This window comes from Mustela nigripes, chromosome 13 (assembly GCF_022355385.1).
Source record: "Mustela nigripes isolate SB6536 chromosome 13, MUSNIG.SB6536, whole genome shotgun sequence".
NCBI classification, from domain to species: Eukaryota; Metazoa; Chordata; class Mammalia; order Carnivora; family Mustelidae; genus Mustela; species Mustela nigripes.
The window spans coordinates 117432673-117447437 of record NC_081569.1 but is presented as its reverse complement, the minus strand read 5'-3'; the positions used below and the strand labels follow the sequence as shown (position 1 = coordinate 117447437).

The 14765-nt window shown below is 42.7% G+C and overlaps 1 protein-coding gene across 1 annotated transcript in view; it reads right to left on the bottom strand.

The window, feature by feature from the left end:
- Positions 1-14765, bottom strand: part of EFCAB11 (EF-hand calcium binding domain 11) — a 235139-nt gene that overhangs the window by 55078 nt on the left and 165296 nt on the right. The window lies entirely within an intron of this gene.

Genomic DNA, 14765 nt, shown 5'->3' with positions numbered 1-14765 from the left:
GGATACATGATAAAGGGAAATGAAGGTAGCAGTTGAATTAAATTTACTAATAGCTGCCTTTAACATAGGAAGATTATATTGGCATTTCCAACAGTTTTTAAAAAACTGTTAGAAGAAGAAACAAGAGAGATAGAGTATGGGGATTCAGCTAAGTGTTGCTGACTTTGGAGATGGAAAAAAAGGGGCCATAAATCAAGGAAAGTGGGTGGTCTCATGAAGGTGAAAGACAAAGATGTGAGTTCTTTCCTAGGGTTTCCAGAGAGGAATGGACCACACCAACACTTTGATTTTATGCCAGTGAGATCTATATCAGACTTCTGACTCACAGAATTGTAAGATTAATAAACACATTGTTTTAAGTCACTAAACATATAACAATTTGTTACTGTAGCCATAGAAAACAAATACAGTGGTCAGTGGGATTTTTCCACATTGACTAGGTGGAAATCAGTTGTCTCCCAGAGATCTGTGAATGCTGAGAAGCTTTCGGTTTATAGTTCCCTAGTAGTTCTTTTACCTTGCTTTGTTCCCCTTCTCTCAGGGATTATAGTCCTGCTGTCCAATGTCTGAAATAATTGTATCAGATATTTCATGAGGTTGTCTAGTTGTTTATGGCAGGAAGAAAACAAGTAGTGTTGGTTATTCCACCATGACTAGACATGGGGAGTGGATAGGGACACAGAATTCAGCTCATAACAGTGCTTTTCCCTACTGAAGTTACTGTTTCAAAAAAGGTTGGGAATCTTTTCTCCCTCTGTTTTAATGGGCCATTGGCTATTCTTTATCACTGAAAGGCAGCAGCAAAAAATGTAATGAGGTAAATTTGATTTATTGGATAGTGTACCAGGATATGGTCAAGATACAGTTCCTAACCTCAAGGTCTTTTCTTTTTGTGGTGGAATTATATTCTTGATATTAAAATATTAACTGGGGCGCCTGGGGGGCTGAGTCAGCTAAACATCTGACTTGTAGTTTTGGCTCAGGTCATGATATCAGGGTCATGAGATCGAGCCCTTTGATGGGCTCTGTGCTCAAGGGGGAGTCTGCTTGAGATTCTCTCTCACCTATTCCCTCTGCCACTCCCCCTCTGTGCACACACACACACACACACACACACACTCTCTCTCTCTCTCTCTCTGTCTCTCAAATAAATAAATAAAATTTTAAAATATTAACTGATTTCTTTTGGTCCATAGTCCCTTCTTCTGCCTACTGTCCCACAGAGAGACTTGTATATGCCTTGAACACTCACTTAAGCCTCTTTACTCTCACATACGTATAAGCAACATGAAAATGCTGAGACTAGGACCAATGGTGGGCAGCCTTACAGTCAAGAATGAGAGAAAACTACACACCGACAATGAAATACCCAGCAGAAAGGAGGATCGCTACAACAGATGATGACATTGAAGATCAGAGGCCCAGCTCCACAGCCCAGAACGTAGATGCATTTCCAAAAGAAATCAGGAAAACCTCAAATTAACTAGATTGGGCTGTGCCAGTAGAGCGGAAACTCAAGAAAGAAATGAAATTTTATTTTATCTTGCTTTTTTTGAAGATGTATTTATTTACTTGACAGAGAGAGACAGAGCATGAACGGGGGGAAGGACAGAGATGGACAGAGAGGAAATCTCAAGCAGGCTCCACGCCCAGCAGGGAGCCTGACTTGGGGCTCAATTCCCTGCACCCGAGACCACGACCTGAGCTGAAATCAAGAGCCAGACGCTTAACCCACTGAACCATCCAAGTTACAAGTCACATTTCTTGTACCTTGAAATCAATATCTACAATATTGTCCAGCTGGGGAACAGGACATTTCCATGAAAAGAGAGGTATCATCCCTGGGTGGTAGCTATGGGGGGTAAATAAAGTGTTGTAGAGCAGACACTTTCTACAGAAGTTCAAGGCCTCTGCAGCCCACAGAGGTGAAGAGAACATCATGAATAGTTGGTAGCCTTCTTGCAATATTAACTGAGCCTAGTGGTTAAGTTGATGCTGAGCACCTAACAAGCTAGGTGCAATGATAAAGATTCACGAAAACAGGGACACCTGGGTGGCTCAGTTAGTTGGACGACTGCCTTCGGCTCAGGTCATGATCCTGGAGGCCCGGGATCGAGTCCCGCATCGGGCTCCCAGCTCCATGGGGAGTCTGCTTCTCTCTCTAACCTTCTCCTCGCTCATGCTCTCTCTCACTGTCTCTCTCTCTCAAGTAAATAAATAAAATCTTTAAAAAAAAAAAAAGATTCACGAAAACAGGAGTTTACTTTGCATAGGTAATAGATTGATAGAACTAATCCTGGTTGCTAGGTGACTTCTTCCACAGTCATGCAGGGCCCTGGGATGCTAGGTCTCCCAGCACAAGGAGGAACACAGTAACAATGTAAAGAATTACTAATGGAAGGAATCCTCCAAGTGCGGAGTGTATCGTGTGCCAGGCACAGTGTTGGGACTCCCCATTTGCTCCCCCCAATAATTCTTTGTGAAGAAGCTGGGGCTTCTTTACACCCAATTCTGGCTAACCCCGAGTCAGATTCTTAATCATTCTACTCTGTATCAGCCTTTTGATTTATGCTGATGCCACATTCCTGAGAAGTGACAGTTAATTCAAAAATATGTAAAGCAAAAATGAAGTTTCTCACCGGAAAGGAAAGAAAAGCAAAGCAGGAGAGATGCTCCAGTAGATTGCAAAAGATTCTAGTCATGTAAATATTTTCACCAGATTGCATTAATATGAACAGTAAATAAACAGTTTATGGAGAAAATTGAATATATTAAAATTTATTCATGGAATAACAACAAGAAAAAAAGATAGCCCCTTACTAATGGACCATTTTTTTTTTTTAGCTCTTTCATCAGAGTGAAGCATTCAGCTGAAGCCCGTGAAAATAGTAATTAATCATCATCATCATTATTTGTAGTAGTAATAGTCAAGAGTTCTATGGGCAGGCACTATTCTAAACACATGCACTTATTCTTTCAGTCTTCAGATTCTTCAATAGGATAGGTTCTTTCATTATATCCATTTCACAGATGAGGTTAACTGAGGCACTGAGAGAGTAGCTTCCTATGATAGTTACCTTGGTGTGTCACCTTGGCTGGGCCACAGGGCCCAGATATTCGGTCAAACATTATTCTGGATGTTTCTGTGAGGGTGCTTCTGGATGAGATTCATATTTAGATCAGTGGACTTTGAGTAAAGTAGATTGCCCTCCATAATGTTGGGGAGGCCTTATCCAAGGCTGAAGAGAACAAAAGGCTGACCTCTCCATGAGCAAAAAGAAATTCTGCCAGCAGGCCTGCCTTTGGACTTTATCTGCAGCATCAGCTCGTCCTAATTCACTAACACACTCCCTTTGAACTTGAACTGCAATTCTTGCCTGTGTCTGCAGTCTGCCAGCCTCCCCCATCAGATTTTGGACTTGCCAAACCTCCACAATCACATAAGCCAATTGCTTAGAATAAATCTCATTCTCTCTCTCTATCACATCCTATTGGTTGTGTTTCTCTGGAGAACCCCACGTCCCCACCTAATGCATTTGCCTAAGGTTATATACCCAGCAAGTGGTAGAAACAGCTTTCTGTCCTGCAGTCTGGTGCCAGAATCCACCCTCTTGATGGGAACTGTCCTGTGAGCCTTTATCAGCACGGTGGGTAACCTCTATTTTGTTGCTAGTAGTGATAGCTTTTTCCCACTTCATATTACCTGACTGTATTAGTAAAGATGATGCAAACTGACCAAGAAGCTAGCTGCTGTAACAAACAAACCCAACATTTTGAAGGCCAACCACAACAGACGCACTTGTTCCTTAGTGTGAGTTGACAGGGGCCTTGCTGGGTGCTAGGTGACCTTCCTCTACATACTCGTTCAGGTCCCAGCTGCTAGGGGCTCTGCCATCTTCAACGTGTAGCTTCCAAGGTGACCTTGGGGCTGCCTCGGCTCCAGCCAGCCAGCCAGAAGGGGATGGGGCAGGGTAGGTCATGCATGAGAGGTTTCTCACTCACTATTGCTAAGGAGTTTTCTGTTTTTTTAAAAAAATTGGCAAGCAATATAAATTGTACTATTCTGAAATTATTTTATGTGTATGTGTGTGCTGCTCTTTCATTTTATTTCAAACGCTTTAAATTAGGAGGGTATAAATCTGAGGCAGGTGTATTTCTTAATGAATCCACCAAGTTGACTGGAAGGGCTGTTTTATATGGTGGATATTAAGAGAGAAGTTTGGAGATAAGTTTGGGGTGAGATTATGGAAGGCCTTGAAGGCCAGGCCAAGGACTTCAGAGTTTATCCTACGAGAGATCTCAAGTTCTTGGTCTTTCTCCTCTGAACTAACAGAAGTCCTCTTCACATACTCGTTTAGGGCCTAGAAACACCCAAAGCACTGGAAGCTAGGGCTGGAAGACAGAGCTCCTGGGCATCTCTCTATTTCTGTTTGGTCTCTCTATATGGTCGTTACAGTATGATGGCTTCAGTGTAGCTGGACTCTTTACAAGGCAGCTCAGCACTCTAATAGCCTAAGGCCAAGGACAGAGAGAGAGAGAGAAAGAGAAACTCTAGCAGGATGGGTGCTGTGCTCTTACATAATTGTGCATTCAGAATCATGTACATCCCATTACCTTTGCCAGCTTCCACTGGTTAGAAGGCTATCATAGGTCCTACCCAAACATGTGGTGTGGGGAGTGACACAGGGCTATGACTCCAAGGAGCAGAGATCACGGGGGCCATGCTACAGTCTGTCTGCCACATGCACTGGACGTAAGCAACGTGCTCCAGGTCACACAGCTAGTGAGCAGCACAGACAGGACTGCACCCCACGCAGTTGGACTCTGGAGTCCCCATTCTCAACGATTACACCAGAGGGACGCTCCATATGAGTGTATATTTTTTAGATTGTTTTAATTCTCCTCTTAAATGAGCACATTCTCCTCTGCATCCTCTGTAAGAAACAAAGCTGATAGGACCCTGCTTGAGTCTGCAAAGCTCAAGACCGGACCATGGAACATGGCACCTTTACGTGGGTGATGCCCCATCTGTTACTGAGGCTCCCCTGGGGACACATGCTCCACGGTTATACCTTCAGGTCACAACAACACACCCAACATATTTGTACAAATGGAGAAACCGATCTTGTCAGAAGGCTGTAAGCTTCCTTGGAACACCTTCAGGCCAGAGGCACATGGACAGGAACAAATGGGTAACATCTCAAAGGAAGGAACTGGAAGAAAATCTCATGGATGCAGGGATTTCAGCCTTGGAAGGGACTCACGCAGCAGCTGATTTCCTACAACACAACGGGCTGAAAAAACGCATCTCTGTAAAAATAAAGAAAAGCCTAACCGAGTACAGCTGCCATCCTCCCAATAATTAGATTTGGAGGATTACTGCCGAGATGAATGGAAGATATCATATGGTCACTGCTAGAAATATTTGCCATCCCTGTCTAACTGCACTACTAGACCCTCAAGTTCTTAGCAGACCCACATATGCTTGTTTTTAATTAAAATGTGCTGAACGAACCGTTAGCTGCGCTGAAATAACGAAGAAAAGCAACACAAGACAAATCAGCTAATTGACAACTCCAAACATGCTATTTTATACCCTTCAGTTGCGTTAATGGAGATTTCTAATACGTTCTAGTTGAAATAATAATTACACAGTCGCAGTTACGTAATAATCTAAGAGGTAGATAAAAGTATATTATCAATAACTATGGCACCAAATACCACAAATGGAGCAAAGGATTACAAACTCATCCGGCCAGGCTTTATTCTACCGAGTACGAATTGAGTGCTTATCGCTTATTACGTGCCAGGCTCCCACAGGCTAGAGTTCACTCCTGGTGTTTTCAAATACACATTTTTGTTCAAGACACATGTTCTATAGAATGTTGAGGAGTGATGCACGGTACATCTCCAACCACACGATGAAACACAACAGCAAGCAACTCTCGAGAAAACGGGCCCATAATTTTAAGTCATTTCAAAAGCTAGTTTATGTGAAGGCAGACAATCTGGCCAAGATCTTGACAAACTACATTTTATTCAGTGCACAAGAAACCAGAGCAGCTGCCTGAAGGAAAATGTATCCTGGGATTGTGTACATGGAGCAAGGCCAAAGGGCAGCCATATTCCAAGTAGACCGTAAACAGGAGGTTTATTGGAGGCCTTTCCAAAGATCATGGCAGGATTTCAGCTGTGAGATAACCAGAAATCTGGCCAAAATGAGGAGCGATGGAAATTGTCACAAGTCTTTGGGCTATCTGGTGGAGATTATCCCTTGGCCGGCCAGTTCTCCGATCAGCGAAGGCGGATAATCAGAGTCAGGCACTGAACACCCTTGCTCTTAACATGAAGACCGGGATATTAATGAGGTAGATTAACTTCAATGCATGTAGAGTTTATTTACAACTAAACTGCAAAGCCTCTGTCTCATCCATATTCAATCAGAGAAAATTGTGGCTCATCCAAGACAAGATGTGAGCCAAGTCTGGGGCGAGGCGAAGGGTGACATCATCTGAAAGGGCTGGAAATGAAGTGTAAATTTGAATATCATCTGTATATAAGTGATAATTAAAGCTGTGAGGCTCAATACGCACCAAGAGAGAAAGTCAATAAAAATGAGGAACAACAGTGTCCCGAGCCACGTGACACCTCTGAAATGGAGATTTTTAAAAATAAAATGGTGGGGGCAAGATTTCTTTTCCTCCCGAATGATCTCAAAACAGATACAGAGCACTCTTCAGAAAAACCGTTACTCTCTGCAGATGATCACTGAATCGCCTGACGGTTGGGCGAAACAGAAGAGATTTCCTGGAAAATTTATATTCCAAGGAAAATAAGTCAGTTTGTGGGATCTGGGAAGACCACTCCCCAACCCACAAATGGACCATTTAGGAATCACAACAAAGAGAATCACCCATCCGAGCTGACATTTGTTGTCCTTTTCAAGTCTGGTGGTAAATTTGGGCGGGAAATAGAAGGTGCTTTCACCTGGGCGTCCGAGGACTTTGTTCACGCAGAGAAGAAATAGCTTCTCTCTTCGTAGCTGTGTTTGAACACTTCAACAGCACCATAACTAAAGCAAGAGGCACCGTGAATCAAATGAAATTAGACTGGTTCATAAGGAATTATTCATCATGAAAAGGGCAGCTTTTGCCCTAATCATCCCTCTAGAGATCTAAACTTAGGGCTTTTTTTTTCTTTCCTTTTTTTTTTTTTTTTTGACTACCAGCTCCCCAGACCATAGAAGCTTCCTAAAAATATCCTGTTTTTTAGTAACACTGAGCCTAGCCATGATGAATGGTGGGTGTCAAGAGCTGAACTGCGTCCCCCTTGCATCCATATACTGAAGTCCCAAACCCCAGTGCCTAAGACCATGACCGTACCTTGGAGATAGGGTCTGGTTTTTTGTTTGTTTGTTTAGAAAGGCAGATTGCCACGTGCAGCTACTCATTTGGATGTGTCTAGAATCTTGGAAGCTTGACTATCCTACATTCACCTACAAGTTGACCTTGAGAGCTTTTTTGGAAGTCCTAGCATGGGTGTGCAGCTACTCATATACCCTTGACCGAAGAATGGTCCAACTCTATCAGGGAAGGTCGTCCCCTTCAACCGAGTGCTTAGCTTCAGGAGGGAGGCACATGGATCACTGAGGGAGGAAGGGGACAACTGTATAGCCAGCCAGATCCTCCAAATAAAGTCTGGCGATCAGTGGGGTAACAGTTGTCATAGCCACATTGCCTTCACGTAAGGGAGACAGGGTCTTTAAAGGAGTAATTAAGTTAGAAAGGGGTCATTAATACCAGCCCTCCTCTTACATGATTGGTGCCCTTATAAGAAGAGATTAGGACATAGGCACACACAGAGAGGGAAGAGCATGTGAAGACACAGGAAGAGCCTGGCCATCTGCAAGCTAAGGAGTGAGGTCTCAGAGGAAACCAATCCCACCAATGTTCTGACTTCAGATTTCTACTCTCCACATCTGGGAGACAATGAACTGCTTGACCGCTCCCCACCCCACAGCCCCTGATACTTCAATATGGCCGCCCCAGCTGACTAGATCAATGGGACAAAGGAAGTAGGGCCAGCGTGTACATTCTCCATGGAAGATCCTCACCTTGAACCTTCCCTGTTATTCTAGAAACAGACCAACATCACAGATGGATTTATGTCATCTTGAGCATCTTTTTTTTTTTTTTAAAGATTCCATTTATTTGAGAGAGAGAGCGAGCACAAGAGTGGGATGAGGGACGAAGGAGAAGCAGACTCCCTGCTGAGCAAAAAGCCCAATGTGGGGCTTGATCCTGGGACCCTGCGATTATGACCTGAGCTCAAGGCAGATGCTTAACTGACCGAGCCACCCAGGCACCCTCATCTTGAGCATCTTAATATATATATAAAACTTCTCCGAATTTTAGTCTCCTCATTTCAAAATTAGGATGAAAACTCTGGTTCATAGGACTGTTGCACTGGACATAGATTCTGAACAAGTTAACACAAATCTGTCTCCTTTACCTCTTCCATCCCCTCCATAATCAGGAAACGCTATGACTTCCCAAATATTATATTCTGTTATGTTTTTTTAAAGATTTTATTTATTTATTTGACACACAGAGATCACAAGTAGGCAGAGAGGCAGGCAGAGAGAGAGGAGGAAGCAGGCTCCCTGCTGAGCAGAGAGCCCAATGCAGGGCTTGATCCCAGGACCCTGAGATCATGACCTGAGCTGAAGACAGAGGCTTAACCCACTGAGCCACCCAGGCACCCTCTATTATGGTTTGAAGTTAGTCTGGTTTAGTCACTCCCTGTGACTTTGGAAAAGTAACTTAAACTAACTGCTCCTCATAACCTACTTTCTAAGGTCCTAAAAATTAATATTTAAATGACAATTATTTAAAGCCTCTGGTAGAGTGCTTGGCACATGATAGGAGTTCAGGAAAGGTTGCTTTCATCCTCCTGAAGGCACGAGCCTATTATTCATCAGCAGAGAAATGTTTATGGCATTTGCTGTTATACTCATTTATTTATTTATGCCCCTCTTCAATCTAAAAGGATGTTAGTCAGCTCATAAAAATATCTCCAGAATAAATCAGTCCTCATAAGGGATAAATAGTGGGAGGTAGTGGACAAGATCATCAACCATCTTCCTATAACAGATTCAAAAGGAAGCTCCCAGGCCTGATCCCTAAAGCATTCTGCACTGCATGTCCTCGAAATGTGGCAAGAAAGAGTTTTTCTAGTGGGGCAGAGATGAAATGAAGTCCTAGCGTGCAGTTCCTTCATGGTTTTTGACTTCAAGAAAAAATACATTTAAAGTGTCTTGAGGAATAGAGAGTTGGTCATCCTTAAACTTCTTTAAAAATATAAGAGATACAGGGGTGCCTGGGTGGCAGTTGGTTAAGTGTGTGACTCTTGGTTTTGGCTCGGGTTCTGATCTCAAGGTTGTGAGACTGAGCCCCATGTTGGGCTCCAAGCTCAGTGGGAGTCTGCTTGGGATTCTCTCTCTCCCTCTGCCCCTCCCTCAACTCTCAAATAAGGAGATCTTAAAAATATATATATAAGAGATACAGAAAATTACCAAGAATATTGTAACCAAACTCTCATATTCTGCTACTTAGAATGAGAAACCATTTACATTTCACTGTATTGCTTTGCAATATTTTTTAAGGAAATAAAATACTATGACTAAAGTCATGTTTGACTAACCAACAGAGAGGCAATGCATCTGAATGATCCTTCCAGGACATTAGATGCTGATATACATGCATAAGATAGTTGTGTAGGTTCATGTGCATGTTTTGCAAGTGGGGAGTGGTATCATACAGTAGGTACCATTATGCATCACACTCTTTCAACTCAATGTTGTTTTCATTTTTTTTTTTAAGATTTTATTTATTTATTTGACAGAGATCACAAGTTGACGGAGAGGCAGGCAGAGAGATAGAGGGGGAAGGAGGCTCCCCGCTGAGCAGTGAGCCTGATGCAGGGCTCGATCCCAGGACCCCGAGATCATGACCTGAGCTGAAGGCAGAGGCTTAACCCACTGAGCCACCCAGGTGCCCCTCAATGTTGTTTTCTGAGATGAAGTTGCACTGTCACACGTGGCTCTTGCTAGTTCCTTTTAGGGACAATATTATGGGATGAATCTTGTCCCCCTAAAATCTGTATATCTATGTCCTCAGCTTCAGGGCCTCAGGATAGGACTAGAGTTGGAGACTATCTATTTGAACAGATAATTAGGTGAAATAAGGTCATTAGTATGGGTCTGACTCCAATATGACTGCTGTCTTTATCAGAAAAGATCAGGACACAGGCAGGTAACAGAGGGAAGACCATGAGAAGACAGAGAGAAGGTGGTTGTCTACAAGCCAAGGAGAGAGGCCTCAGAAGAAACCAACTCTGCAGACAGCCTGATCTCGGACTCCTAGGCTCCAGATTTGTGAGATAACAAATCTCTGTTATTTAAGCCACCTGGTCCCTGGCAGTCCTGGCAGATGGATACAGGCAGCCTGGAACACAAAATGCCACAGTATTCTCAGCCGTTCCCCTACCGGTGGCCATTTAGATGGAAACTCAGCACGTGGCCCCTCATGCACATGTGTGGGAGTCTCTCTAGGGCAATACCTAGAAATGGAATTGCTGTGTTACAGGGGAGGCACATTTTCAAATTTGCAAGATGCTGCCAAATTGCCTTCTAACGCGTCTGTATCTGTCTACAATCTTGACAATAGTGGATGAGAGTGCCAGTGTCCCCACATCCCAGCCAATATTTCATATTCTCCAACTTCAAAATGTATGCCAATATGATTGGCAGAAAAATATCTTATTGTTGTTTCAATTGCACTTCCCGCATTATATATGAAGTTGGGTATCTTTTCATACGTGCATCTTCCATTCTTTTTTTTTTTTTTAAGATTTATTTACTTATTTGACAGAAAGACAGAACATGAGCAGAAAGAGGGGCATAAGAAGACAGAGAGGGAGAATTCTCAAGCAGACCCCCCTGCTGAGTGTAGAGCCTGGCACAGGGCTTGATCTCACAACCCCGAGATCACAAAACAAGCCAAAACCAAGAGCCCGATGCTTAACTGACTCAGCCACCCAGGCATCCCCATGCATCATACATTCTTTCTTCCTCATCTCTACATTCTCAGTTCATATCCTTTGCCTGCTTTTCCATTCATTGTATGTCTTGTTCTGCCTTACTGGTGGGAATCATATACATTGCAGGGAATAACATATCTGTCTGCTAGCTGTTACCACTTGTCTTTTAATTTGGTTCATGGTGTTATTTTGACAAAAGATTTTTAGTTAGGTATAATCAGATATTCCTCTACTCAGAGTTTGCCTTTTTTTTTTTTTATGTCATCTTAAAAAAAACCAAACACATAACTTGCCTTCTCCAAAATTGTGAGAGGTGTTCTATTTTCTTCTAATCATTTTAGAGTATTTTTTTTCCGGTGCTTAGATCTTCAGTACATCTTTTTTAAACATTTTACTTTTGAGTCATCTCTATACCCAACATAGGGTTCAAACTCATAACCCAAGGTCTAGAGTTGCATGCTCCGCCAACTGAGCCAGCCAGGTGCCATGGTCTGCAGATCTTTAATTCATTTCTGTGATGGGCATGAAGTAGGAATTTTTTTCTTTTCTTTCCCATTTGAGAGTCAAATGTCCCAACACTATCTACTGAAATGTCAAATACTCTAATCAGTTAAAAAAAAAAAATCTCAGTGAAGCACCCACAGACCATCTCAATTTAAGAGTGTAATTTCCTGAAACACTTCCAAAATATATTAGGAGGCAGATGTACCCCTAGGTAAGTTAATAAGCTGACTGAAATGGGTATTTGGATATGAGCCAAGCAAATGCTAAAGGCTGTCTGTCAAAAAATGGTTTTGATATTGGGAGAGCTGGTGTTAAGCCCTTCTTCCTGACAGTCATTGGATAGTGGGGCCAGGTGTCTTTCCAAGGCCACTCCAAGTTCTTAATGATTAAACCATCAGTGGTGTATTTCTAGAAGGGTTGTTCTTCCATTGTCCCTAGCAAGGGAATGGGGCTCCTGTCCCCCAAAGCAGTGATCCATGCATGGAAGTCCCTGGGACGATGTGCTGAAGTTGGCTACAATTTGTCTGTCAAAGATGGAGGATGAGTATTAGCGGGAATCTGAGTTTTCACTAAATTCCTCTTTTGTGACATATGCATTATACTATCAATTCAAAATAACAATTTCTTTTTAAAGCTAATAAAAAGGCAGTATGTCACTAGGACACTAAATTAAACCAGGAGAAAACATCCTTGTGGTATGCTGCTTTAAGAAGAAACAGAGAGACGAGAACTTTGAGGGGAGAGTGATTCAAACAAATTGCACTTCTAATTTTAATTATTTGAATAATTTAGACCATTGGTTTTCAAATATTTCTTGGCCACAAAACACTGTTCAAACTAGACCTTTCTTGGAAGACCAACATATAAAATAGATGAAATGAAAGTAGTTTTATTTAAAATGAAGAGGTGGGAGCCTTTGAGGGGGTTCTGTGGGACCCCAAGGACCCTTTAGAATACATTGATAACTTTCTTTTAAAAATCAATGCATTTGAGAGGTGACGATAAATTATAATCATCTTTTTCACTTTCTTCATGTAGTAATTCCATCCCCTCCTCAAAATTAAGAACATATGTATTCACTCATTCTGTAAACATTTCTTGAATGTTTTCCAGGCCCTGGGATAGGTACCAAGGGAGGAGGAGATGGTTTGGAGACGGTGAGATCTGAGCAAAAGTTTTAAGCACAAGTAGGAGACAGCTGAAAGTCAAGAAGGCCAGTCCAGGCCCAGGATCCACAGGAGAAAACATGAAGGAAGCCGGCTGGCAGACTAGGGGGCCTGCGGGTGGGTTGGAGGTGCTCAGTGTGGTGAGATGCATGTGGCATCTGTTAGCAATAGCAGGTGCTGAAATTGGAGAGGCAGGGAGGAGTGAATTACCGTGTGCCTCTGGACCTTTCTAAGTTTGGACTTGGAAGACCACAAAAAAGTGATGGAAGGATTTTAAGCAGGAGATTGACACAGTCATATTTGTGCTTTGGAACAATCACTCTGGCCAAAATGCGCATCTGAAGGGGACATGATTGAGGCAGGGAGACAGGATAGGAGATTGTTGGAGACATCCAAGAAAGAGATGATAACAGACTGACCATAGTTAGGCCACAGAGATGAAGCAGAAGGGGGTTAACTGAGACAGAATGAATTGAATGCTGGTTGGAGGAGGGAAAGGAAGTGTCCAAGGGATTCCTGGAGTTTGGGTTTGTTTGACTGAAGGAACTGGATAACTGGTGTCATTCAACCCAGCAGGGAAGATGGGAGAAAGGATTTGGGGCACTAGAGGAGTGCCATTTGGGGGCAAGTTTTGGATGAAGAACATGTGAGATATCGAAGTGGAAATATCCGGTAGACCATTGGACCTCCAGAGAGAGGTCTGGGGTAGAGATGAAGATCTGGAAGCCACCCTCAGTGTGGTGACAGTGGTGGTCAAAAAGGTAGTTGAAATCCCTGAGCGGACGTGACCAGGAAGGAGAGAAGAGTCCCAAGAAGGCAGGGGAGGGGTACCCCATGAACAGACAGAGGAAGAGCATCAGAGAAAGTGATCAGAGAGAGAAAGTGAGGGAGAGAACTCCAGGGTAGGAGGGGCTACCAAGAGGTACAGATGCTGTGCTTGGAAGACTTGTCTGACTGCTTGCAAGGACCACTGATGATGAAGGAAGCATATACTACCTTGAGGTGAACAAGCTTCTATACTCTGATGAACAAAACACGGGAGCCTGGGCCAGAGATTCTCAACTTTAACTGCAGGATAGAAACACCCAGGGAAATTTTGGCTGTGCTGTCATTAATATCAAAGCCTGAGCCTGGTCAGGGGTATATTTTTAAAGCTCCATGAGAAAGTATCATGTGTGGCCACAGTTGGAAACCACTGTTCCAGTTACGTTGTTCCCTATATTGAGCAACACGGGATTGAAACGTGTCACTTCTAGGAGAAGTCCAACAACTCTCACATTGGTCCATGTCATCAGAACACAAAAGAGTGGTAAGTAGAGAAAATGGAGTCCCACAAATCAAGATGTGTCTATGTGGAGCCAATTCTTTTTGGTGGTGACAGGCCTGGAAACTGGGGGAACACCAAAGATGTGTTCTCCATTGTTAGGGAGGGGAATTTCACAGGGCTTGTGTAAGACTTGTCCCACGAATCACATGGAGTCTCTACTTACCAAATATCCTTCTGATTAATAATTAAACTTTGCCTGGTGATTTTCATATGAAAATCAATGAAATCAATAAAAATCAATATGAAAATATTTCATATTTTTCAAAATTTGGAAGGAATACATGTATAACACACAAAAAAATTGAAAAACTACAGAAGCAACCTTGTCCCCCTCAAACCATCTCCACCTGCAACCACATCCCAAAGGCAACTGCTAGACCTGTTATTCTATTTTTGTGTCTTCTGGTGGTTACCGTCACCATGGATAATACGCTCACTCATCATTTTCATCTTTTTCATTATTGATCAATATTGGAAGCTGAAAGTTTACTTCCTCTGCCTTCACTTCCCCTTCTTCCTTCCAAAGTTTGGTAGTCACAGTATTATTTTTCATTCTTCTGTTGGTTACTTTCATAACTTCAACTAATGTATTGAAATTCTATTTCTCATTCCACGAACTTGAGACAATATTTCTGAACTCCACACAGAGTGAGATGAAGGAATCTGCT